Genomic DNA, 27,537 nt, shown 5'->3' on the forward strand with positions numbered 1-27,537 from the left:
CTACTGAATGGTGCACTGCTACATTCATCCCTCTCCATAAAGGGGGAGCGACTACAGACCCTGGGAATTATCACCCCATTAGCCTGATGAGTCTGATATGTAAGGCTATGGAGCGCATCATCATGAACCTAATTAACAAGGACATAGGGAATCTCCAAACTCTAGATACCATGCAATTTGGTTTTGTGAAAGGTAGATCATGTCTGCTCAACCTGATTGACTTCTTTGAGTCAGTCACCAGAGTTGTGGATGATGGCAAGGCAGTTCATACAGCCTACCTTGATCTGGCCAAGGCCTTTGATACTATTCCCCACTCAGGAATTATTGATAAACTCACCAAACTAGGCATCAACCCCTATATCACTAGGTGAGTTGCAAATCGGCTCACAGATAGAACCCACAGTATGAAAGTAGCAGACTCCAAGTCAGACTGCTGACCAGTCATGAGTTGAGTCCCACAGGGGATTGGTCCCGGGTCCTCTCCTGTTTGGCATCCACTTCTCAGAAGTCCAGGCCAACACAGAGAGACTCTGGCTGACCAAGTTTGCAGACGACTGCAAGTTGGGAGCCATTATTAACTCCCCAAGTGATGTAGACATCCTACAGAAAGGCCTCACTGAGACCAATGACTGGTGTCAAAACCATGGCCTTAAGCTTAATGCCAAAAAATGCATCCTCTCTTTTGGGAAAAACTCATTTACCACTAATTACCACATTGATGGGAGCCCACTGAAGGCGTTAGAAGAGATTTGAGGACACAGGTTGACAGCTACCTTTCCTTCAACCACCACATTGCCACTGTGGTCAGACAGTCCTTACATGTGGCACATCTCATTACCAAGAGTTTTGCATACAGGAGAAAGAGGTCATCATCTCTCTCTACTCTTCCCTCATCAGGCCAATCATTGAGTATAATGCCCCATTTGGTTTGTACCTCAACTAGACACATGCAACAGCTGGAAAGGCCACAAAAGTACCTCACGAAGAGGATCCTAGGCCTTAAGCACACGTTGTACATGGACAGACTGAAAAAACTCCAGCTATTCTCTGTCTCATATATTCTACTAAGAGGCGATCTCTGCTCGATTTAGAAAGCCATGTCTGATCCAGCTCTGTTAGAAATGCTACATCTAAAGAAATCCCAATCCAAGAGGAATCTGACCAATGGATGGGAGATCGCAGATACACCCAGGGGGGTTACCTCAGTGTCACTGCTCACAGACAGACAGTAAAAAAAATAATATACATTTCTCCCCTATGAACCTATGAACATGCTTCAGAGACCTCAACCTCATTACCACAATTAACAGAACATGTTGGAGGGACAGGTTCATAAACCAGAGACTGCCCATGCTCTGGAATAGACTTCCCATACATGTCAAGCAGAGTACCTCACTGGCCCTTTTCAAGAGGAATCTTTATGAGAGGATGGGAAATAGAAAGTCCACCCCAGGAATCACTCCAGTGGCTCTACTTGATAGAGGCACTGGGAACTAATGTCAGGCAACACGATGCCAGGGCACTTCTATTGTCTAGGCTTGTAAAGGCTCCAGGGCCATTAGCCTAGTACACATCTATGAACCTATGCAGGATTCAGCCTGGGATGTTATCAACTCCCATAGATGTGTTCCTGGCCTTACAGAGGGCATTAATGACCTGCTCTTTAGAGATACAAGTTAAGGGACAGGTGGCAGGGATGTCATAGGGTACATGTGGCGGGGACAGGGGAGTGACGTTTTCACAGAACCTGTCAGCCGAAAGGTTAGCTATGTCCATGGGCTGAGTATATTGGTATCATTAACTACCAGCTTGGCACAAATCAGGGACTTTCCTTTTAGGTGACATATGCAACTAAAGAATGTATTATGGCTGTCTTTAGTTGGGAAAGCTAATTTGGATTCACAGTTTGCTTTGGTGAACTTCACAAGAAGTCTTATTCACTTGTTTAAGATGAGGAGGGAGTGTTTCCAGTTTAGGAAGGCTTGCTCCCCCTTACTCTTAGATAGAAATATCTTCTTTTTGTAAAGCCTGTTAATGGCAGCTGTCCACCAGGCAGGTTTGCTCTTCCTTGAGGAGCTTGTTTTGGTCCTATCAGGTACGGCCAAGTCTATGCAGTTAAACAGGTGTTTGTATAAAGCATTGGTGTAGAACTCTGCATAGTTGCTAGTTCCATCTGAGGGGGCGGTGCAAAGAAGCTATTTATACCATCCCATAAGAGGTTATAATCTGTTTTGAAGAAGTTTTTTAGTTTTGTTGCTGCTGGGGGGGTAGTCAGATATGATAGTTACTTCAAATGAGACTGATCTGTAGTCAGATCTCACCAGGGAAGACATCACAGTGGGCGTGTGCTACAGTGGTCCTCCATACTGGTAAGCACTAGATCCAGGATTTTGGCACCCCTTGTGGGGGTGTCAACCAGCTGTTCCAGGGCACTGGAGTTAAAGTTGAGGAATCTCTAGGCAAGTGAGTTTGAGTGCAAATAATTTACCCAGTCAATGGATGAGTAATTAAAGTCACCCAAAAACCATGGTGTTTGGATGCATCTTGACAGAAACAAGTAGATCCAGATAGACAAAGTAGTTGCCCTGATTCATGGAGGGGTTCCTGTACCTGGCAATGACTTGAATAGGTGTCCTACCAACAGTTAATTGCACCTGGAATATCTCCTGGCAATTATGCTACTTGACCAATCTGGAGGAGTATTTATCTTGAATGAAAATTGATAAACTGCCTCCTTTAGTTTTCATGCCGTCTGTTTTTGGTCTGAACATGTGGAAGGTGGTGTAACCCGGTATGGCTAGGGTGTCATCCATAGCCTTGAACCAGGTCTGCACAAATGTCTGCATCTTCCAAGGTGAATACTGCTTCCAGTGAGTGCAGATTTGTGTTAATATTTACAAAATTATTTTTTATGTTTGCAAACAACTGGATTTTTTTTATCATGTGATAAGTGTGGTTCTTTATTTCAACACATTTTAGCACCATCATCTGATGAAGTCCTAGTCTGAATTATTTTAAAATGATAGCTTTTACAAATGACTCAATGGTGGTCTTTCTCAGTTTCTATAACATTCTTACCACCACTATGATTTATTTTTAATGAGGATGATATTCTCTTTTTTTCATTTTTCGTTATACTTAAATTTATGCCAGTCACTAAATGTATAGTGCCTTTTACCCTACCATTTCAACTGCTTCTGTGTTTAGTACCAGATTTGTAAGGTGTTTTTAAGCAAGTAATGAGTGTTGCAGCTAACAAAGCTTAGTTAACACTATTACATGAGATTCAAATGGTCAGCCAGTTAATTTTGATATAAACATTGGCCCCGATTCCAAAAGACTTGCTCTCAATGTAAGTGACAATTTACACTGAGACCAGGATTAGACCAGATGTTTTAGAATCTGGCCCTCCAGTGTAAGCCTGCTTATAGATGAAACTTGCACCAAAATAAGTCACTTACACTGAGACCAAGTCTTTCTGAATCATGGCAGATTTGAATTGAGAGCAACTCTTTTGCAATCTGGCCCACTGTGAGTTTTTTGCCCATCTCAATTGGCGCATTTTCAGGCAACACCAGTTGTTAAAAGCATTCTGATGATGTGAGTGGCTTGTTGAAGGATCTAGAGCAGAAGGGATTTAAGTGTAAAAATTCTACTTGAAATAATTTACATTAAGAAAAAAATATCTGAATTTGGAGAGAGCTAAGAAGGGTTTGAGTGTGTTCAAATATTGAATTGGTATATGTCCCCTGCAGAAAAAAAAAAAACATACCTTTGAGGTTTGTCATAAGTTGTTTCCACAGGTTTTGTTCAGTGTTCCACTGTTCAGATTTGCTGCCAATGGATCAACATGCTTCCTATGAGAGATCTAGTGTCTATGGCTAATCTATCAGACATTTTGAGGACAGGAGGCTAACTGTCAAGAATACTGCCAACTGTCAAACACATCCTCAAAAGCTGGGAAAACTGGTTAAGGAAAATCCAGCTATAATGAGTCAGAATACTTTTGCTGAGATGCTGGAATTTTATCCTGTTCCTACCACAACAATTCCTTCAATTTGGCTATAGTTTCAGAAAAAGATAATTCTTCAGGGAGGAAATGGGAAGAAAGATTTTGCTAAGAATTTGATGTCTCCTCCTGTGGCATGGATACTCGAGAAAAAAATCCCAATCTAATTCTCCATCAGACTGGAAATTAAGAGTCCAGAAATAAATGAATGAAAAGCTTACAATAAGTCTAAGCCTTTTGCAAACCTAAGCCAGTCTTCCTTAACCATCCCATCTGAAACAGAAGACAAATAGCCAACTTTGTTTTCTTTTTGTAAGAGACTCCCTCAAAACAAGACCGACTCAAGGATGGGGATCTTCCCCAGAAATTAGAAGACGACTGCCTGTCTCCTCACCCTAGAGTGACAAAATTCATTCTCCTTGCCTGACAAAGACAGCTCAACAGCCAGAGGATGTGGCTAACTCCTGGTCTTTCAAGGCTTTTCAAGAAGCAAAATGAGCAGAAAGATAATGAGTGGTCCAAGGATCCTGACTTAGGTACAGAGTCACCTATCCTCAGTGGAGGCAGTGAGGAATTCAGCCTGTCTACCAAAGACTACTGTAAAATGTCCTTGCTGCAGATGTGAAAATGAAGAACCAAGGAGACAAACCTTGCTCCATAGTTACCAGAGAATAAGTGTCTGAAGAGTGTAGATGAGCCTCAACAAGCTGGTGAACTTCCTGACAGGAAATTTTCAACTTTGAGAGAAAAACATTCAGTGACAATCCCCAAAGCTAGTAGTCCAAGCCCCCATCTGAACTTTTTTTTTTTTGTTAACACAAAGTAAATGTTTTCCACAAAACGTGCTTTTAATACATTTTCATATACAGTTTACCAGAATGCTTCCATCCACTACTTGCATGGCCATCTTAGGGCCATGCATGTTGTAAAGATACTAGGATTCAATTTTATGCTGTGTATTGTGTACTAATATGACAGATCAGTGCAACACTGTTAACTGCTGAGACTGTGGCAGGACATCAGGCTGTAGTAAGTACCTCTACAGATTATGTTAAAACCCAGTGTATCACAGCCCTAGAATAAACTAACTACTGGTCTCATTCCAGGCTGGATCTACATCTATTGACCAAAGTGATAGTGTAACCTCATCCACATCTGAGTTGATGTCTGCTGAGCATAGGTGCTCACTAGCCTGGTCAAAAGGAAGCTTTCTCAAGCCTGACTGCACTATAATAGTTCCCCCTGTGGCTGCAGCACTGTTTATGCATGCAGCATGCAGCATCCAGCAGGGGAATAGCCACCATAGAGTAGACTATCAGAGGTTTTCAGTAACACCAGGTGTCTTAGCCAGCCCTGACTATGTGATTGGTGGTTGAAATCAATTAACAGATGTGCAGATCTATAACTCAGGCACAGTCTGAAGATACTCACACTGACATGGAGAAGATTGGAGTGCTGAAGAGCTAATGTGAGGATGTCACCTAGCACTGCCAATACCTCTAGGAGGCAATGGGGTCCAAGAATAAATCCATATAGGTCACATGAGGTCCACTGTGGCACTTAACCATGCCTGCCTTTACACAGAACAGTTGTCACTTCATTGCCCTATCCAACACTGCCAACTTTGGCCAGGTAAGTGTGAACATACTTAATATAGCTTCTTAGGGAAAATAACACAATCTACACCTGAGACAAAATAATTATCATATTTTGTTACCCTGTGTTGTGAGAGGCCATGACATAGAACTTTCAAAGACAATATACCTCACCAACAGACCACATGCAGGTCCTTTTCACTTGTACCACCACATCAGTGTCACAAGGTCTAGAGCTTCACCACATGCACCTAACACACTGATCAACATCATATTTCTATACACTGGTTTACCTATCCTGGCTCACCCATTCTCACCACAGGGGATATTGTGTATGAAACCGATGTCGCAAATATGGCCACATCTTGCACATCTCCATATTTATCACCTTGCCTTGTTAAATCAGACCATTAATTAGTGACCTTTTCCTTTATAACTGGTGATACTTCCCTTGTAAATAATGTTGTGTTTAAGGACTTCCCAAAAGTAAACCACCTTCTCTTAGTCAATTACCCAAGTAAATTCCGCTATAATCCTTCTCCAATGGATCCCACTGCTAAAGCTACTGCCTATACCTCTAACTTCTACACTCATGAAAACAGTTTGATCGGTAAGGCATATAGGTGGACACACCCCTCCAATCAGGTACTGCCCTAAGGGATCTAGGCACCATCACTGATAATTCCTTGTTGTTTGACCATCATGTCTCCACAGTAGTTCGATAAGCCTTTTATCTAGCTTGTCTAAGTTTAAAAAGAATCTCCATCAGACTCAAAGATGTCTTAATTTTCCTTTACTTATAGCTCATCAGACCTATTATTGAATATAATGCACCCTTTGGAATGTATTTTTCTAAACGTATCACTCAACTTGACAGACCTCAGAGATTCAGAACTAAAAAAATCGTTGGCCTCAAAAATCTCAATCATCATAACAGACTGGCATCCCTGTCAATCACTCTCTTATAAACTCCTCCATGAACATCTTTTTCTAGCCTTTCAAACCATGAAAGATGCAACTCTCTCTGACATTCTACCCTTTCAAAGAGCAAATTGTATATCAAATAACCAGTTAAAGGAATGAAACCTTCATCAACAGAAAATAAGACATGTTGGTGTGATAGACTCATTTCCCCTAACCTCTGGAACAAATTTCCACTACAGTCAAGCAGAGTAGCATCCTTATCACCATCAAGGTAAACCTAGATAATTGGATAGGCCTTAAATTTTCCCTGATCTATCACATCTTGCCCTCCATGAGAATGATGGGGAACGTTTGACTGTTTTTTTTTTTTTTGGCTAGCCTTGTAATGGTCTGCAGACCAATTGCCTAGTACCTATAAGCCTATGCCTCCACCCAAAAAATAGGCCCATATCTACATGTCTGTTAACTAGACACCCCCCAATTCCATTTCCAGCCACATGTGAATATTCCCCAATGCATCTTTGCAAATGAGTGTGCCCCTACACTACCCTTCTTCCAGTGTTGAGCAAATTAAGATGTCTGAAGCATAGCATGACTCAGACACTCAGTGCCCAGTCTGTTCTTTGTGATACTGTACTACCACTGTGTGCATATTGCAGTATATAGAGGTGGACTAGACACTGTCACTGTACTTGCAGTGCCATATACTGTGAACAATGCTGTCTGAGGGGGTGTCGTTATTGACTGCAGTACACAGTGTGAACTAGCTTGCAGACAGTGGGAGTGGCAACCTGCATTGTCCCTAGACATGTCTAGGCAGCAGAACTGAACTTGTAGCAGGTGAAACACTCGCTTTACAATTATCTTATTTAGTGCATGTGCATGGTTGCATTGCATTTCAGCAATACTGTGTGGGTTTCTTATGGGCACCATCAACCAGGGCTCCAGTGGTATCCTGTGTCAATTGGAACACAGTAGGAACATATGGGGAATTAGACAAAGGTGCAGTCTGTCTATGGCTGTAGATATTTGGGACTGGAGGTACACCTGCATTTATCTACTGGATAGCCCTGTGAAATTTCACTGTGAAGGAACTGGGTGAAGGTGACTTGCATGCTATGTGTGGCAATTATAGACACCGTTAGATTGCAATGAAGAAACAATGCTTTATCAGCCTCTGAGTTATGCAATATCTCGCATTTATTGGTGTAGCAGTCCTTCTTATTCATAAACTACTATCAGTGGAAACCAGGTGGACATTTTATTGCCACATGTGTGCAATGTATAGCTCCCAGCACTTCAAGGGGTAGACAACATCATGGAAGCCATTCACAGTGGTGGCCTTGTGCCACACACTTTTACAGTATGCAATATTACATAAGCCATTCATTGTGGTAGCCCTATGCCACACAGTTTTACAGCAATAGATGTATTCATCTATATGCAGACTATTAATTGTGATGTATCCAGAGTGTCCTATGCTTGTTTCTGAAAGGACCCTGTAACTATAAAATAGAAGCAGTTACACAAATCTTGATATCCACGGCTACAGAAGGTTTATGCAATTCTGCAGATTAATGCAATGGTGCCTACATGTCAGCCACCACACTTATAATCACTCTGTCAACATGCTATTGCTATTCAGTAATCTGGTGGCATGTTCTCTCAGATGCAGGCCTGCAGAGCTCAACATTAAATGTTGCAGTGCTACAGCTGTTATTGATCCAACCACATTCACGGTTTGTAACTTTGCACTTTTTTGTCTTTATAATCAGACACAACTAGCTATGTGCCTTCCATCTAGATGACTATACTTAAAGGCTTGCTTGCACAGACCCTCATTTGCATCTGATTGAGTATTCAATAGTTTGTAAGACTTCATTTGCGTGTCACGATATGGTCATTTTCATACCCTATTCCTGCACCTTTTTGCTCATTCCCCTTTAGCTCTAGCTAGTTCTGTGAACCACCATCAAGCTGCCCAGCGCTGGCATAGGTACAATAGTATACTGTGTAGTATTTACTTATTTATTTTACATTTATTTACCAGGGAAGTCCAACATGGCACAGAGCCCTTTTTTAGCACAGGCCCAGGAAAAAAAAAACTCTGAAATTTAAATTACAAAGTTTAACATTACACTATGCATAGTACAAGAGAAACAGTCATGCAGTAAATGGTAAAAGAAAAAGTTATACATGATACAAGAGACAATATTTACATAGTCAGTATACTGATAAATTAAAGCATTAGCAGTGCAAAGTAGTAATTATATAAACAAAGAGCAGTAGCTGCGTGCAGATGAACATTTTTTCATATTAATAGCAGTAGCAATAGGAGTGTGTTGTTCAAAAGCAATATGCAACTTAATTACAAAAAATAGCCATTAGTTTTTCTTTTGCAAAGTTTAGTGTATGCAATACATTCTAAGAAAGAGCCTGTCCAGTAACTGACAGCATCCCTCTCCTTTCCCCCAACATAGTTTCAAGTTATTGCTTTTCTCTCCTATTCTCCACTTCACTGCATGCTGGTCACTGGTATCACATGTTTTTCATTGTTGCTATATATTCTTATAAAACCCTGAATAAAAACATTACCAAAGATAGAAACAAAGAAAATTATAGCTTCACACTTCTCCATGCCATCTTAAATGGTTAGGATATTACTATACATATATATGTTTACGCTGAGTATTCTGCCATCATAAATGGTGATGTATTTCTGTATTATATAAATTCAAGCATGCAAACTGTGGAAATCAAAGATATAGAAACATCAGAATGTTGAAGTATTGAAATGTAAAGTACAGTAATGCAATCACACCTAGTTAATGTGGGGAAAGGTAAATGCCAAACTGAAAGGCAGAAAGTAAAACCATGGGGCAATCAGAAAGATGACATTTTTCATTCCTGATAGAAAAAAATAAATTCCATTTTTTTCTACATTTTGCTTTCCACTGGAAAATGCAAAAATGCATTATTTCATGAAAAAAATGCACTATTTTATGGCAGAAATGCACGAATAGAAGAACGAGGGTAAAATGTAGGATATGAAACAAAAATGAGTGATATGCAGCAATAATGTAAAAAAAACCTTCTTGCAAAATGTGCTTATGTATAGTTAAAAACCATGATAGTTCGGTCTCTAATACCCATGGTTACAGGAAACGGAAATGTAAAAAGGAGAATTGAGACAATTTACAAAATTCAAAGAGATGTGCATATTTACACACACACTCACATGCTCGCTAACATGGGTACGTACCCACTTCTGTATAGTAACGGAGCTTCCTTTAATGTAGCATACTTTCATACTCCAAAAACTTTAAGTTCAGTCACAATAATTTCCAAAAACCATGAAACCCAGGTAGTGTTCCAAAGCAACAAGCCTCTGTTCGTCACAAACAAGCGATCCTTACTAACAAAAATCAGAAATACCGATTTACCTATATACCTATAGGTATTTCTGATTTTTTGTTACCAAGGATCACTTCATAGGTTCATAGGTAGATACTAGGCTATCTGCCCTAGGGCATTTATAAGCCTAGCCAGTGTGTATTTGGCTTCTGCCTCCCTATTAGATTAGCCTACTGTGCCTTTGTAAAGTAGGTCACAGAAGGTACCCTTTTAAGATTAGTTTACTGTGCCTCTGTCTAGCAGGGACACAGGAGAGATCCCAGGGGTGAATTTGCGATTTCCCATCCACGCATCCAAATTTCGCTTGAAGAGGGTCAGCGAGGGGCTATGTCTAACATGAACTGGGATTCTATTCCAGAGTGAGGGGAGCCTTTGGGAAATGAATCTGTCCCTCCAGCATGTCCTATTTATTTTTTTGCTGAGGTTCACGTCCCTGGAGCGTGTAGCTCTAAGGGACTTGGATTTTTTGAGGTGGAGCATGTCCATTAATTCTGGGTTTGACATGGCTTTGTACATCAGGCATAGATTGCCTCTGAGTAGGCGGTAAGCAGCTGAGTAGAGCTGGAGTTTCTGTAGTCAAGCTGCATAGGACATCTGTTTGTAGCCCATGATCCTCTTGGTGAGGTACTTTTGGGGTCTCTCCAGTTGCTGCAGGTGTCGGGTAAGGTACATCCCAAAAGGGGCATTGTATTCAATTATGATGAGTAGAGGGGCACAATGACCTCTCTTGATGCGAACCCTTTCATGATAAGGTGGGCTATATAGAAGGTCTTTCTAACCACATTGGCAACGTGATTATCAAAGGAGAGATTACTATCTACATTGGTCCCCAAATCTCTAATTACTTCTTCTGTACTTAATGGATTACCACCTATGTGGTAATTTGTGGGCACCTTGTTTTTCCCAAAGGGGATGACTATGCACTTTTTAGCATTTAGCTTGAGGCTATGGCTCTGGCACCAAGCATCCGTCACTGTGAGACCCTTTTGGAGGATGCTTGTATCAGCTGTAGATTTGATTATGGCCCCCAGTTTGCAGTCATCTGCGAACTTTGTCAGCCATAATCCCCCCCCCCTGTGTTAGCCTGAACCTCAGAAAAGTATATACTGAACAAGAGAGGTCCCAGAACTGAGCCCTGTGGGATGCCACTTGCAACTGGTTTGGATTCAGACATGGCATCTGCGATTCTGACCATGTGGGTTCTATCTCTGAGCCAGTTTGCAACCCATCTTGTGATATAAGGGTTATTTAAGCTGGTAAGCTTATTTATGATGCCCGAGTGGGGTATTGTGTCGAAGGCTTTTGCGAGGTCCAGGTAGGCTGTGTGGACTACCTTGCCCTCATCTATGGCTTTGGCAACTGTTTCAAAGAAATCAACTAGGTTTAAGAGGCAAGATCTGCCCTTAACAAAGCCGAATTGGGTAGGGTCCAGTGTCTGGAGGCTCCCAATGTCTTTGTTTGAGTTCCATGATAATACGCTCCATAGCTTTACAGACCAGACTAGTCAGGCTTATGGGGCAATAGTTTCCGGGGTCCGTTGCAGCACCACCTTTGTGGAGTGGGACCACTGTAGCTGTATGCCATTCTTTGGGTACATATCCTGTAGTAAGGCTAAGTTTGAACAGTGACTTAATGTGAGGGTTCAGTTCTTCTTGGAGCTCATGTAAGACACAGCCTGGGACATCGTCCGGTCCCATAGATGCTGTGTTTTTTGCTTTGGAGAGGGCAGCTTTCACCTGTGCATCTGTGATGTCAGGGAGGTTACATTCAGTTGGGATAGGCGTTTGCTCCTTTGGGGGGGAGAAGTTTGCGCTGAATCTGTCTGCCAGGATGTTGGCTATGTCTATAGGTTCGGTATATTTTGTACCGTTATGCAACAATTCAGGGCATATCTGGGAGTTTCTGCCCATGTTTCGGACATAACTAAAGAAGGCCTTGTGATTATCTTTAGTGTCTAGGGCAATTTTTCTTTTGAAACTGGCCTTTGATGATTTTATGAGGGATCGAAGTTTCTTGCTAATACTGATCAGAGATGCCTTCCCTTTTTGGGATTTTTCTCTGTCATGTAGTAGCTTCCTACTTCTGTTGTGTAGCTTATTTATGGCCGGAGTCCACCAGACCGGTTTCCTGTTTTTGGAGGAGTGAGTCTTGGTTTTATTTGGGATAGCACGATCCATGCATTCCTGCAGGTGCTCATAGAATGCATTTGTAAATGATTCTGCGGATTGGGCTGTATTATCCTCTGGCCCAGGGGCTTTGAAGGATTCCACCTCAGTCTTCAGAAGTGCAAAGTTGGCTTTGGAGAAATTCTTTACAGTGATTTCCTTGGCTGGGGGTGGGGATGGGATATGGATGTCCAGGGAAATTTGTTTATGGTCTGATCTTACCAATGAGGGGTTTACCTCTGGTGTGGGACATAGAGTCTCCATGTTGGTGATGACTAGGTCCAATATGTTGTTCCCTCTTGTGGGAGTGGTGACCAGTTGTTCCATCGCGTTAGAGTTTATAAATTCAAGGAACCGTTGGGCGAGGGTGTTTGGGCTTGAGTAGTTTTCCCAGTCAATGTTTGGGTAGTTGAAGTCACACAATAACATAGCGTTTGGAGAGACCTTCATATTCTCCAGTGTTCTCAGGAATGCCAAGTGGGGTTCCTGTAATAGGGAGGGTGTTCTGTAGCAGGCTACAAACTGAAAGGCAGTTTTGCCCGCTGTTAGTTGCACATGGATGGTTTCCAATGCTTGGTGCAATGCCACTAACCTGGAGGTGTAGGTATCTTTGATGAATATAGATACTCCCCCTCCTTTTGTGCTTCGGTCTGAGTTTTGGGGCCAAAACGCATGGTATGAGTTATAACCTGGTAGTGCTGGGGTGCTCTCAGGAGTCTTGAACCAGGTTTCTGTTACTGCACAGACATCGATTTTCTCCATACTGAGGAGAGTCTCGAGTGAGTGCATCTTGAGGTTTAGACTTCTGGCATTGAGTAGCATTACCTTTAGTTTTTTTATCTTTGGGTTGTCTATGGAGGTGGGTTTGTCCTTTGAGCCTTGCCTAAAAAAGGCACTACGGGGGTGGCAAGAGCCTTGGACGGTATACGAAAGCCTAAGGGTGACAAGTGCAAGCCGTCCCTAGCGAGGCAACGTGGCTTGTCAAGCATGTCATCCCAGGCTGACAGACACTGGATCCCCTTTGAAGGACACCAATACTTTAGCCAATTGTTGAAACTGATCATTTTGTCTTTATACTGTGGCATCATTCTTGGTGAGGGCAAGATGCTACTCAAGGTCAGGGACATACCAGCCTGGGCTACATGGTCAGAGAGCTCCTCTATGTCTCTTTTCATTTAGTCCAGGGAGGTACGTCTCAGGTCATTCACACCAGCATGGACAATGATGGAGTCATACTTGTACTTGCTTTGGAGTGACCTGAGTGCTTGTGTTATCTGGCGGATCCTGGCACCCGACAGGCAGTTTACAGTGACCTTCTCCTTGTTCAGTCTAGTGAGTGGGACGTCAGTGTGCAGGACAATAGAGTCCCCTATAACAAGTGTATTTGGTGTGTTGTTTGGCCTTATGGGCTGTGACTGTGAGGCACACTGATTTTGTGAGATATGTGATTTGTGGGTATTGCTGAGGGGTGGCTGTTGCTTGGATATCTGCTTAGGAGGTCTTTGCTGTTTAGGCAGATTTTTATTTAGAGCCTCCGAGTATGTTTTTGTGTGTTTATGTGTTGGGTATGCAGATGCAATAGGTCTGTGTGAGACTGGATTTGTGGTATGGGTGGTTACCTTTTCCTCCTGACTGACTGTGCCAGTCTTGGGTTGAGAGAGTTCTGCCTCCAGTTTGGCTGTGACTGCATCTCTCACATGTATTAGAGTTTGTTGGAAGGAGGAGAGGGTTATCTGTGTACATAAGGCAATTGTAACATTGCCTCAAAATTCCCAGATTCACCAGCTGGACTGGAGAGTAACCTTGAAACTGACCCTTGGACATACCAGATTAGTACAGAGAACTGTTTTTTTTTACTGATCAGATTAGGGAAGGGAACTGATTTTTCACTTGATCAGGAAGGACCAATTGGGAGCCTAATACTTATGAGAAGTCAAGGAGGGTGTAGTGCTTTAGTTAGTTAGTGTTTCCTTATAAGAGCTGAGCAAGTGCAGGGCTTTAGAAAGAGAACAGAGTGATTACTTTGAGAGTTTGAACAGTTCTAAGGGAAAAAGTGAAGAGCAGACTTTGTGGAGCCTGGAATAGTTTAAACCTGTTTAGGCGGCGCTGCCCGACAATACTCAATGTGCAAAACCGCACAAAAAGAGAGATCAAGGAGTTTAGAATTGACCCAAAAAAAACTACAGCTTCTGGGTAGTAACCACTCCTCCAGGGACAGGCAGGCTGTTCAGTGTTAACCACTCCCACTGGTGAACACAGAGACTTCCCTTTAGCCCAAGCAAGCACTGGCCTTCTAGAAACTTCCAAACAGTTCAGAACAGCAAATCTGTAACTGAACTTTAACTTTCAGAAAGTGGGAAAAAAGCAAGATTTTTTTTTTCTTTTTGTTGGCGTTTAAAGGTAGCAGAGATACACAAGCAGCAAAATAATCACAACAATGCAATAAATGACCCCACACTTGAGTGCTAGGCCAAAATCAGGTAAAATGCAGTTTTTAGAGAAAAAAACAATTTTAAATTAAGTGCAACACAGGAAATGCAGTAAACAGGCTCTAGATGTGTTCCAAGTACTGTTACTGTTACAGATATAAACTTTAGCAAGCCGGAAAATGCCAAAAAGTAGGCGGCAAAGCAGTAAAACTTAACAAAAAATCAGAAGAAAATACTTAAAATCACAAAAGTGTCTCCTTTTCTTCTCTCAGCATTTTCTCCTCTTGGTAGGTGCTTCAGCAACAACTAGAAAGCCTGAAAACTTGTCTGTGACAAATAAAGACTTGCTGCTTTGGAACACTACCTACTTTTTTTTATTTTGGGGAATGATTGTGACTGAGCTCATCAACGAAGTTTTAAGACTTCTAGTTTTAATGTTTTTTATTTTTTCCTCAACACTTGTGTTGGTAAGTTTGGAACCAGACAGATTCCTGTGCTTGTTCAGTTTTTATACTTGTATACTCTTCTATGTCACATGACTTGTATTCAGTGTGCTACCGATGGTGCTGACCGAGAATGACACAGCTATGGATAGAGAAATGAAGACTGACAGGCACTTAAAGTTAGTGGAAAATGATCCAGAAAAGTCTCACTAGCATAGCATGCTAGTCAGCTGCACAAATTTATTTCTCTATGTCTACTGACTTTGAAACAACAATATGCAAGCATTTAACTATTTGACATAACTGACTGGGGAAAAACAATGCTCTGTATAAAAAGAAAGAATTTGTCTTAACAGTTTGTTTTGTGTTTCTGTTGCTGCTTTGTGAATGTTTTATATATGTTTATGGGGGTCATCTGTGTAAATGTGTGTGCATGTCTGTGGGTATCTGTTTACAAGTTCTTAACCATCTGATATAAAATACTAGAGTACATAAACTGTGACTATGCATTTTTTCTATAATTGACTCAGTACTAGATAACATAACAGTGATTGTGAGGAATATATATGAATTCTTTGAGATGACCTGATAATTTACAATTTCTTGAAGGAAACAGTTTAACTAACTATAGAAATAAAAGTGCCAAAGTGCAATGCACATATATTTTCACAAATACACAAGAACAAGCATGCTGGAATATATAGCAAACAATACCATGTCTTCATAAAAATCCATGTCAAGGCTAGCCACCCTTCTGTGAGCACATTGGCTCTAGATGATGGTCACCATTAATGTGATACCTCAATACCATGTGCAAAAATGAGAAATGGGGAGGTTATGGGTGGATGGAGTCTCAAAAATAAAATACAAGGTGAAACAGACGTAAAGCTATGCAAGGCTTCCGGTTAGCATGAGTGGCATATTCTTTGCTCTTCCTTACAGCAATAGCATTACATGCTCTACAAGGTCTAAAAACAAAATATATACACTAAAAAAATCTTTTTGCCTCAGTGTTAGTATAACTGTATAAGTAGTATGCGGATTGTCAGGGTTTCCACCTTAATTATCCTTGACTGCTTATCATTCAAACCTCAACTCTATGCTCTCACCCCCAAACAACCAAAACAAACTCCAAAGTTTAGCTACAACTGCTCTTCTAGAAAACAGCTGAATGTATGGTCAATGGCAATGCCAGGATCACCTGTCTATGTGGTATTTGTTTCAGGGATCCCCAAAATTAAGGTTTGAACAACAGACAAAAAAATTTAGGGTGTGAACCTCAATGTATGCCGTGTTTTAAATATTTCACATTTTGTATTAGGCTAGGACTCCAAATGATATACTAAAGCAGCTTTTCAATAAATATAAACTTTTTAACATAGGATAAGACCTCTCATTTCAGGAACAATCCTAAATAATATATACACAACTGTAAAGCACAAGTCACAGAATGACTAATGGTATACTTCTCTGCAACATTCAACTTCTCAACATTTACCATATCTAGAGTAAGCAGCTGAAACTGTATAAAATTAGTTAACTCGTATAAAATATGAATACCAAGAGCTAGCAAGGTGGGTTCCTCTATAAAAGAATTTATACTGTGGAGATCCTTGATGCACTTCTCCTGTTTTCTTATACTAATTTATATAAACCATTCTAAACTGTTCAGAAAATCTACTTTACATCCAGGTTTAAAACTGGCATGTTATTTACTGAATTCATACTTTTTTCATGTTTTAGGTTATTTCTGCCCCTGTGCCTTGTTGATCCATTGCAAGCCTCCCTATGATCACATGGAGTCCATTCATTCTGCTCAGGATATTTTATTCTGAGAGCAATCATATTGGGGGGGGGGCTGCAATTTAGACAGCAATGGTGGTGCTTTGTGCCCTTGCTGACATCCCATCAATGACTGCATGTTTTGAATTGCCTAACCCCACTATCTAGCCAGGGGGATAAGCAAACCACAATAGCCTAATATCTGTCCTCAGGCTACTCTGTGTTACCTGTCCCCTGCTGTAGCTAGATTCTTCACTCTGCCCCCCTCCCCCAAGATGGGCCCACCCATCTTTCTTGTCAGCACCATGAAGTACCTGACCTGCTAGCTGAACTTTGGTCAACTGTACAGTAGTCATAACTTTCTCTATCTACGCCTCTGGTGATGGCATTTTGTGACGATATAAAATTGTAGACATCATAAATCAAAAAACATATGAAGCACAGTTAAAGATTGATGTGCAATCTTAGGTGGTGTTTAAATCAGCTTTTTTATTTTTATTTTTTTTAAGTGAAACCAATATCAAAGTGAGAAGCTGGGTTAGTTTTGAATACAGTATTTGAGTTGGAGAAGGCAACTGCAACTCGCACTTTAAAGAAAGCAGTTCTGTTCCAAGTTGTCTGTCTGTCTACTCACTGTAAAGTCTATACCTGTGGCTTATACGTACATTTTGATAAGCCATTTGCTCGAGTTCTCTAATGTACGTTTCCCCCTTGGTTTTCATTTATTTTCTTGTTAATATATTCTGATACCAAAAAGCTATGAACTTCACAATAAAAAAAATGTGCAGTAAACAGTAAAATAAATAAAATTATTGCATTTACCATTGTGTTTTCTATTACAAACAACCATGAGTCACTTACATGAACAAGCCATATTTTCTGTGATTATAAGCTTTTTTGCTGTTTGCCACCATGGTCCGTTCTAACCTCATCATATGTCCTTAATTCTGAAGAGATTTGTTTATAAAGGCTAAAACAGACTTTGGAAAAAGACCCAGAAACCCCTTATTTTGGAACTACAGTCAGTTTACAAGATTTTATGATCTACACATTTCCAGTAAAATAACTATTAAAAATTAAAATGGCAACAAATATCTTTAAGAGCAACGCTCTACTAACATGCATAAGGCTGTACAACATTTCTTTAGATATTGCTCTAAGATTAATTTTCTTACAAAACGCACACATTTTTTATATATATGTGCAAATACACACACATGTTATGTGTGTGTGTGTGTGTGTGTGTGTGTGTGTGTGTGTGTGTGTGCACACGCGCACATATATACACACATGGATCTACTTTGGAAGCTTGAACTTTCAAAACTTTGAACTTCATATGGTCAAGACCATAACATCGAAGTTTTGAAATTTCGAAACTTCAATAATAAACAATAAAACATTTTTTTTTATGTTTATACATTTATGCAGGGGGGCAAGCCCTCCTGCACTCCCCACACCACCTGCTAATTAAATATACAAATTCAGAGATCGCACTGCAGTGAAGAGAACAGTAAATTTCCCACTCTGCTCTATGACAATCGCCATTTAAACCATTCGAAGTTTCAAAACTTCGATCTTATGGTCTTGACCATATGAAGTTCGAAGTTTTGAAAGTTCGAACTTCCAAAGTAGACTCATATATATATATATATATATATATATATATATATATGAAGCTAGATATGTATATAGCTATATAAAGGCATCTGTTTACATATATGTAGTATCCAAGTGACTATGCATAAAACATTTTAAATGTACAGTAAGGTACTCTAAGGTATGTAATTATGATGAGATAGCTAAACTTCTTGGGTGACACTAAAAGCAATCGAACACACACCATACTTAACAGTGCACCTGAGGCAAGCAATTATTTCACAATAAATATGAGCCCTGTCATATCTTACTGCTTCCTTAGATTATAAACCTTTTCAGTTAATGTATTTTGCATATTTAAACTACCTGCCATATACAATGCATTTGTCATGCATAATGCAGAACATGGGAGACAAAGACAATGCATGTAATTCTTCAAGATAAGCAAATGGGGAAAATATACACATGTATTCTTGCTGCTGTCAAGCTGTGAGTACCATTTTGCTCTCAGATTTGGAGTCTAATTGATATCAGTGCTATCAGTCTGCATTATCTATCTTAAGAAAAATAAATGGACTGAGAATATTAATTCCATGCTTTGACTGCAGAATGACCTCTTGATGTAAGTTTTGCTAACTCAATCAATGAATTTAGTAAAGATGTATTTGAGTGGGGTATTTAGGGATTAGCCATGGAGTTAAGAAATGAAATAGGAGATATTCTGACAAATCTATCAAGAGGAATATCAACAACTTAATGTTTAAACCAATCATCTTGAGTATATATTTGAACTTGGATATGCAGATGTAGTGCACAAGTCCCCAAGGTTCAGAAACACACTCAAAGGATCAACAGTCCCGTAGACAGCTAAATTACTCAGAAAGCCAGGGAATTTATCAAACATGAATTTCAAAGTGGATTCTAGCCTCCAGGAAAAAAAATGGAAGTGCCCATTAATGTACATTCAAAATAAATGTTGCCTGCAAGCTCCTTTAACTATTTATTCCTGACATGCAATTGGCTAAATATTTTTAATTTACATAAAGTGTGACAAACCTTGTTGCCCTTTGATGGAAGTGATCTGGGTTTCTGATGCAAAACATGAGCAAGGCTGCACTTTCATTTAAATAGTGCTGCCACTCACTGCTGTGAGACCATAGCATGCAAACTGTTTCATGTTTTTAATAATTATCTGTAGCACAACACTAAATAGAGGTGATGACACTTGCAGTAGTATTGTCAGAAGGTTGTAAAAATACAAGTGTCACACTAGTTCACTTCTAACCTCTGCACAGTTTTTTCCATCTAATTTCAAGCAGGGTAAAGATTTAACTATGCCTGAGCTGTACATGACTAAATTATTCCTAGAAGCAGTTCAGAATACAGATGTATGATAACAGCAGTCACATTTTACTAATTCAGATATGATATTCCAGCAAAAATTGTACATGAAATATGCAAATGTTTTGTCAGCTGACTGACTGCATTTTGAGTGCTCATATGGTTTCATGTAGCTTTTTTAAACCTATAAATTGTATGCATTTCAAATTTCTTTGTGGAATGGCTAAAACTGTCAGACTGAACAGTCTCCTTCATTAAAATTCAAGAGATATTTTATTTGAATAAATTCAAATGAGGTAGACTCTATGAGCCCTCATTTCTCTAGGACCAAGGGCATAGTGGTACACACATCAGGCAGCAAATGATTTCAATAAAGCACGTTTAATCTTCCTAGTAAATTTAGTAGTTTCAGGTCAGTAATAAGCATATATTTTATGCAAGTAGACTGTTGATTCTAAGTACGTGTTGGCTTTGAACCCACTACCAGGTGTTTATAAAAATATCTGTAAGTTTTATATCTATATCTATATATATTCAAAAATATGTTTGAAACTAAGAACTACAGCTATTCAAAAACTGGCTTCTAAGTACATTTCCAATAAGGCTGGCAGCAAAGGCAAAAATAAATTATATACAAGTGTGTGGTGATGCTAAATTCAATACTTACAAAAATTTATTGCAGTATAAGGTATGTACAGATGAAACTAAATACACTAAGTACAATATGTTATAGCTAAAAAAATCTGTTGTTGCTAAACATAAAAAATGCAGTAAGAACTAACTTCAGAAAATATCTTGCTTGAATTTTCTGAGACAGAATTGTAAAACTCAGTATGTGATATTGGATGACAGCCACGGAATACACTATTTGAGGCAAGGAATGACCTTGGGTTATTTCATATATGGTTCAGCTGCAAATGCATTGCCCAAGGCTATTCCATTCTCCACAAGTTCATACACACAATGCTTTCACCATGTGGCAATTACAAATTTATACATATTTAATTAAAGCAGATATGTTGATTTTTGTGTTTTATTGACAGAGTAGCGTAATGTCTATATACACATGCAGGCACATTTATATAGCTATACAAATACGTGTGTGTATGTGCACAAGTAAGCGTGATTTACATGATTTATGCATGTCTGATATTTTATATATGTGTATATATATATATATATAGATTTTTTTTTATATGTACATGTAAGAATTTGCAACGTGTGCTTGCGTGTATATATAATATATACACATACACACATGCGAACTTATATCAATATGCATATAACATACATTCCTTGCTTCAGAAAACTGAATTAGCAAAGAAATTATCATGAGGGTTCAAAACTCATTTACTGCTTTCTGAAATAACAATTACTACTGTAGGTACACTCTATATACCACATCCCCCAACACATAGTAACTGTTTCTGCATAGTGACTCAAACACACTTCACCACAGCAACAGGCATTGCTGGCTCTGACCTTCAGACAGAGCAGACAACCATATATAGAATGAGATTGAGTTATGACTGACTACGGCACTGTAGCAGTAGTGCTGTGAACTCACCTTATGTGCTTTTAAAACAATGCCCCCCCCCCCCACTTCAAACTGCATGCCTTCTGCACTGAACAGGTCTTCCTCATTCATTACAATACTTCACCTCCTTTCAGGTTTAAATTTACCTTTCCTAACACTGTGTTCTCTTGTCTTGCCAAAGAAATATGAAACAGCCATTCCTCACACAAAAACAACCAAAAACATTACTACTTTCTGTAGCTTCTTACTCTCATATATCAATAAACAAGAGAAAAACAACTTACCCTGCAACTTGTTCTCACGATTACAATTTGCTCCACTTGAAACCATCACTGACAAGGCCTCAGTTCTTCACCTCCGTTGGCACTGCAGTGAAGAAGGAATAAAAGGATTAACCTTGGACTTGCTTCACTCATTGGTTTTAGATTCACTGATGGACAGAAATTGTATTTCCTTGACTTTGTTTGAAGCTTAAAGGTGTCCCTTTAGAATCAGTCCATCTACTCAGTTGGTACATGTTAAAATAAATACGTCCTGATAACATTTTCTTCCCTTTAATGTAAATGTTCTTTGAGGCTAGCCTACTGGGATGTTGGTTTGGCCCATACTTTGTCACTGGCAATGTGAGTTGAAACAATGATCGTGGGTGTCAAACGGACTTGTTGAGAGATGTGCAGGGCCCTCTTTTTCCAACTTGGGAGGGGTTCCTGAAGGATTGTGACATTGCAGAGCTGAACCTACATGGAGGCCTCATATAATAACTAACAGAGCTTATCACACCATAGCAGCTCCAGTGATACACTATTCTACATACATGGAAATCTATATGTTTCAGGCTTCTGAGTCACTGCATGGGAGTCCTGGCAGTTCTAAAAAAGTAAAACCTAACATCACTGCTACCTGTGAATTATTGCTTTCTTGCCATCAACATCTGTACTATTCAGAGAATCCGAGACTAAGAGTGGTGATTGACTATATGACTTCTGTAGGTGCCAGTTCTACTTCAAGAATAATGGTGATCCAGCACTAATGAGTTAAAACCATGGGATGAATGAAAAATATTGGTATAAACACAAATACTTTTCTGAAAGCATTCCATCTTTGTGTGCTACAACTGCAGAATAAAAGTGCCTGATGTTTATGAATGACATATAACTGTGCTACAAATCAGAGGTGCAACACCAGCTACAGGTGCTCTAAGGGCTACACTGTTATAGCCACTTGTGATGTTTCACAAATGGTCCCATCTTACTGGGCAAGTCAGGTGTTGTCATACATATGGAAGTACTGCAGCACAGCTGGAGGTTTCTGGATAAGTAAAATAACAGAATGTATCAGAATACAATAAATTAAGGTACACTGCCATGTGTGTGCAAATTTTACATTACCAGCATGAATAATATGTTCTAAAAAATGGACTGCTACAGTTGGCTACATTCAGTATTACTATAGGACTGATACAGGATTCTGTATTTTTCTATTCCTCAGAGGCTGACTGTATGTATCAAAACTGCATCCAGTGCTAGAAGTGGTTGCTGGCATTGCAGTGGAAGGAAATGTTCTTTCTTATAAAACACACTACCATATATAGACAATTTAAAATATTTGCATGCTGGTTTCTCTGCTGGCATTTTTACACCCCAGTAAAACTGCAGAAACTGTTGCATGCTTAGTCCCCATGCAATAATCTATGGAAGTTGCTCACATGTTCAGAGTTTATGAAAACAGATTTCTTGCAAAGAGATATAAAGTACTATTCTGTGTGGGTATCTGTATAGAAGTAGAAATATTAGACCATAAAAAGAAACTTTTAGCCTTAATAATGGCATGTAAAACAAGCAATTATTTACATTCTATTTATTTATTTTTTGGTCATGTACTATAGCAATCAATGTCACACATTGCACTACCTACATACTATTTTTTTTTTGGATACTACATCATGTATAGTGAGAGTGCCTATTATTATCTATAATGTTTTTAACCCTATAGAATCGTCTAGATGTGTAGTATATACATTACAACATTGTGTAACATAGTTTGTTCTTTCAACTTAATTTGTATAGTATTTCTAATGTGATTTGTACTGTATTAGATTTTATTGTATTCTTCATTGTACTGTATGTGGAGCTTTTCTCCCCGGGCCTCTGCTGAAAATGGGTTCTGTAGCCAGTCAGACCACCCCAGTAAACAAATGTCAAATAAATAAATTACAAGACACTGCAAAAACAGAGTACCACTAGTCATAAAGGAGTTATAGCAAATAATGGAAAAAAATTACAGAATGAGAGCACAGGGCTTTTCAAAGAAAAGACAAGACAGAGCTTTTTAAAAGACAGATACTGATTCATTTAAGTGAATAGCAATTCACAGACAGGAGATAAAAAAATAGGGTACTAGAACCATCTTGCATGGTGACCCTAAATTAGGATGTAAATAAATTCAAGGATGCCAAATGTAGTTGCTCTAATGTTTGGACATGATGAGAATTTAATGTCAGCACCAACAAGGGTTATGATATATTACATTGTTTGAAGACTAAGTCAAAAGTAAAGCTTTTTTTTTTTTAATCTTTAAGGAACTAAATTGTTTCCTTATTGTTCTGCAGAGGATAGTTTTGTGGTTATATGGTTTAACAGAGGTTTAAAAAAAGGCAAAACTATACTGGCAGAGTACATTATCACAATACCTTCCTGTAGGCACAAAGATTATAGAGCACATGCAGTGATACAATGAGACACACATTGAAATTCACACAAAATATTGTGACACAAGAAAATAATATGTCATAATAACTGCTACTCTTCATTAAAGTTTTTTTTTCTGTTTTGAATTGAAGGGCATATATTACATGTCAGCTCTGAAAACACGATTTAATCACATGGTTTCCATCCATTTAGCAGTGCTTCCTCATACTGTTTTCTGTTCAGTTCTTGGATGGGGTGTTTCCTGTGAAGATTATCATGTACTCCCTGTGATGGTATAGTTTCCTCTATGTGGTCAGGTTTCTTTCCCTCTCTAATCCCAAAGTCATTACGTAGGTGAATCTGTGAGCCTCCAAGTTGCCTATCATTGTACAAAATGTGTGCACCTGCATATGTATGTACACACTTGTCTGTTGCAAGGGACTGGTATACTCTTCAGCTTCCATGCATTGCTCCAATTGACAGCTATTATGTAACCCTCACCTGTATAGAGTGATAACTAGGGAATGCATGAATTAATGTTTCATAAAAGAAAAAGAAAAGCCTACCCAAAAGGTGCAAAGATGTCCAATTTTCAAAAAGACATGTTATGTTTTATGAAGTTTTCAGTGCCTGTACCACTGATATATTAGCTTTTTTTTCCCACCTTTGACTGCTCTGCATTGTAGTCTGACTACTTCAAAGTGAAACTTTAGAATTAAAAAAGTTCTCTGAAAAACACAAGGGCATATATGCAGTTTTCTACACGTAGAGATATTTGAGGGCATGCGTAAAGTGGCACTGCAAATAAAACAGACTAAAGATTTGCTACCCAACCATGCAAGTCAGTGTGAAGGAATGGAAGTCTTGCATAGCAATACTACCACATATAGAGCAGAGCAAGGAAAACACTTATCCATCACTTTCAGATTCTGCCATTAATTCATTTCATGAAAACTGGCGTCAGCAGAGGATGACTGTCATTTTAAATGATTATACTTAAGTTGTCAAACAGTGGTAAAAGTAATAAAAGTCAATTTGAAAACAAGCAGCAATCATTTTAATCCCCTACATGAATGTTGCTACAGTACATTTTCTTTCACATTTGAGAGGCAATTTATAATGCAGTCTAGAACTGCTAACAGAAAGACAGGACTTCAGAGTAACATGAAGGCAAAAAACTTCCTAGATTAATGTGCATCAAAACTGATGCTAATTTTTTTAGTTTCTTTCTTATTAAAATACATGAATAAATAATTATTAACAATCACATGGCTCAGTACAGCACTTGCACTCAATACCGGTTACATTTAGACTTTGCACAGATCCTTACAGCAGCTGGCCGTACACTTGGATGCCTAGCTATAGATTCTATGCATGACAAAGAGAGGGCAGTCAGGCTAGAAAAAGATCAGCTTTTATGTTATCTTTTTTTTTTGTTGCCCATGAGGAAGTAAAAAAAGAGCTCAACTGCACTTGCTGTTTTTGCAAGCTATAGGAGCCATACAAAAGGCAACAGTAGTATAAAATTATTGGTATGAGAACCCAGCTATGAATTATGCCCAAGTCAATTGAAAAATGTTTTAAGATAAAAAAAAAATATAATGGAGTAGAATATTTTGGTAACTGTGGTGATACCAGATCATACTGACAATCAAACTGATTATGCCTGAGCAGAACCTACTGGAGTTTTCTAAAAAGGGTGGGGCAGTATTGGACTTGTAGCATTTGCTGAACTGAATCTGATACTTACAAAGTGCAAATGTGCTGCACTGTACCTGGTTTGTTTAAAGCTGGTGTGTAGAATGAATTCATGAAATTAATGCACACTAATTCTGATCTACCGATCATCTTGTGTCCTTAACATGGCATAGAGCATGATATGGTTTCAAAATGAGAAACCTTTTTTTTTTTAAAAATGGGAAAACTTACTAAAATAATTAAAATAAAATGCCACTAATGCTATGAGGAAAGCAGTAAAATATAGACTGAGAACTGCCCAACAGTGTTAATAGAATCCTGTCTAATGATTTTATTGATATTTTGACATGCTACTGACTCAGGTAAGCTGTAGAGTGGTAAAAAAAGATGGTAAATAAAATGTCAAACACTAAAAAGGACAAAATATAGTCTATCAGAGCCACAAAACATTTCTGCAGCCATCAATACAGCTACCATGGAAGAAAGGTTTACATGTTACAGAAGCTGGGTGAAGATCATGAAGTTCTTGTAAATTCTTTTCTCTGTGCACTGAGCAAAGATGCTGAAACATTTTTTGCACATTTTGGCTCCTTGCAGCTGACCAGCAGCACTCCATCTAATCCAATAGGTCTACCAAACCTGATGTAACCTCCACTGGAATAACTCCAATTCGTGGTCAGGGTTCAATGAGGGACTGAAGCACCTGGGGCCATATACTGCTGTTGAGTAGGGTTTTTTCCTACTTTCCCAGACTCAGGCTGCCCAGCAACACCCTGTTGTTCAGGCATGCCACGAGTGTCACTACCATACCTCCTCTCCCTTCTGCAAGGGCATCTGTCTTCAGGACTGCCTCATCAACACGCAGGCAAAGCACATGCAGTTGCTGGCCCTATAGCCACCACGAAAAGTTGACTGCAAAAATGTGTCCCAAAGCAAGCAACCTCAACTCTCATCTTCCCTGCCTGTGTTATCAAGCTCCCTGCTGCTAATCAAACCCAGGTTGCTTAAAACTTAGCCAGGACTTTATCCCTATGCCACTGGTGCAAGCAATGCTGAGCTTATATTTGTTGACTTCACATTTGCAAATGGGCAATCCTCAACACTTCAGACCACGATCGAAAATGGAGATGAAAGTTTTGTGCCGAAATAAAATTCACTACATGAAAGAACATGATTCCATGGCTGTTGTCGGATGGGGGTGGCAGTCTGTACTAGCATTTGTGAGGCATCTGTATGAACTAAAGAAATACTATGAGGTCAGTGATACTGATAAAGATGAGCAAATAAGAAACTGGATTTTATCATTGGCACTTCATACAAAATTTTGCAATAGTTACAGTTGCACCCAAATTTATAAAAAGCTGCACAAATTGCTTGAGAGCCTGAACAAATTAAACTACAAAGTGTAGATATGATGGTGATAAAAGTTATGGGTGAAATTAAGCAAAAAATATGCAATAAAGCAAAGGAGGAGTCATAAGGAAGGGCAGCATAAAAATCCAAGTGAAAATGAGAATGATGAATACGTGGAACAGAAGTATGCAGGAAGCAACTGTGTGCAACTGTGGTACTGAAAATGTAAAACATGAAAAATGTTGCTGTTATGCTCAGAATTATAGTAGTAAAAAGTATTAGCAACACAGGCTTAACGTAGGAAACATTCTGTGAGTAGTCAGTCAAATACGGGTGAAGAATGGCATGTCAAAATTCCAATTTGTGGCATTAAAGTAAGGTTTAAGACAGGCAGACATAACTGTAGTGTTACATGCTATGTAAAGACTTGTCTTAAAATCTCCATAGTTAATCAACACAGAAGTAGAAATATCAAGCTCAGATAAGAAACATAAATGTCTGGAAAGATCCTACTTGCGGCTGAGTGGAAAGGGTGCAAATATGGGTCTTTAATCTATGAGTTGT

The sequence above is a fragment of the Protopterus annectens genome, chromosome 14.part0, assembly GCF_019279795.1.
Source record: "Protopterus annectens isolate FY-2018-M chromosome 14.part0, PAN1.0, whole genome shotgun sequence".
Taxonomy (NCBI): Eukaryota; Metazoa; Chordata; order Ceratodontiformes; family Protopteridae; genus Protopterus; species Protopterus annectens.